Source organism: Bombus pyrosoma, unplaced genomic scaffold (assembly GCF_014825855.1).
Source record: "Bombus pyrosoma isolate SC7728 unplaced genomic scaffold, ASM1482585v1 HiC_scaffold_4727, whole genome shotgun sequence".
Lineage (NCBI taxonomy): Eukaryota > Metazoa > Arthropoda > Insecta > Hymenoptera > Apidae > Bombus > Bombus pyrosoma.
In genome coordinates, this window is record NW_025219987.1 from 569,221 (window position 1) to 570,823 (window position 1,603).

General features: G+C 39.8%; 1 pseudogene; it reads left to right on the forward strand.

The window, feature by feature from the left end:
• The first annotated feature begins 763 nt into the window (after nucleotides 1-763).
• LOC122577527 lies at nucleotides 764-1,259 on the forward strand (annotated as a pseudogene).
• Nucleotides 1,260-1,603: the final 344 nt, after the last annotated feature.

Consider the following 1,603-nt stretch of genomic DNA (forward strand, 5'->3'; position numbering starts at 1 on the left):
TTCTTCTGCTGGAAGTATCGTATCTCTCAACATGAATCCAACTGACAAGAGTATCGCTAAATAAAACGAACTAATTGCTACTTTGATTAAATAATTTCAAAGCCTAACTCACGAGTTTAGAAGCTTTAGAAATAGCACCTATCAAAACATTAACAACATAAAAGAATTTACGAAAACTAGCGGTAGAAACCGCGCTAAAGAAATACGTAGTCTTGCAAAAACCATGAAACCGATCAGCCACAGATAAGCACCCATTTAAAAACCAACAGATGACAAAACTGACGGACCACACGCATTACAAAGACCACGAATTAGTCACGTCACAATTAGATCAAGAAACGACTTCGGCGAAGAACAAGGCCTCCAACCAGGAAAGGTTACACGTACTGTTGAGACATTACAGAGTCGAGACGACGTAGGTGCTGTAGACTTTATCCTATCAGTCCGCAAAGCAAGAGCCAGGTGCAAGGCAAGTGCTAGAAACTTCCTATTAGACCTTATACTCATCGAAAAAGTAATCGACAACGCGAAAAGAAACATACGATACCTGCAGATTAACTCGTTTGAGGACTTATATTGATGTTTAAGACAACACGTATTAGCACCAACCACTATTAGCAATTGCAGGGATAAATTGAAAAATTTAGAACAAGAAATAACGGAAAGCGTACAATCCTTCGACTATAGATTCTGACAACAGCTCAACGAATTAAATTACGCAGTTCAAAACGAAAACCGCACGCCGACTGAACAACGCGTAGCTATGGATATCGAAGAACGCGAAGGACTAAAGACATATTTGCTCAATTTACGATACGAAATAGGACAGATGGTAGTAGCTAGCGATCCGAAAAACCTGAACCTCGCGCAGCAACCAGTAGCCGATAGAGAACAATGGTTACGAGAAGCAAATCGTGTTGCCAACCGTCTAAATAATCAATCTAATAACACTACGTCCGTATGTAAACGAAATGCTACCAATCCACATCCACGAGCTTTTATCCAACCATCAGGTGACCGCATGAAACTAAAATGTTCAAAGTGTTCACGAATCGGACACACAGCCGAGATATGCTACTGTCGAGATTTTCCATTCGCCAACCAAGAAAAGATCCCACCTCGAGTAAAACAAACAACGGAGAATCTAGAAGAAACGTACCGAGTCAACTGCACCACTACCGGAAGATTATTATCAATCGTATTGTAACAAAGAAACGGAGGAAGAGCCAGATTTCTCATTGATACCGGAGCGGGAATAAACCTTATAAAAGAAAAAGCTTTACTAAACGTCCAAACCTCTAAGCCAAAGAGTTTCCTAATGGGAAATGACAAACACACTACCGACAAAGTTTGCAATCTAACCATGCTTAAGAAGAATCACCAATTTTCAACGCCATAAGGACACTTCCACCATATCAATTCTGCATCAATTCTGCCTGAGCAGCCGAGCTAGACAGACGTGAGAAACTGTGCTTTAGTGAAAATGTGACAAGCAGTGTATTTAGGTAAACGAAAAGACAACAAACACTGGCAAATGATAATGTTACATGCAAATACTACGAATCAAAATAACAAACAAAGGTGGAATACATTACATAAATAA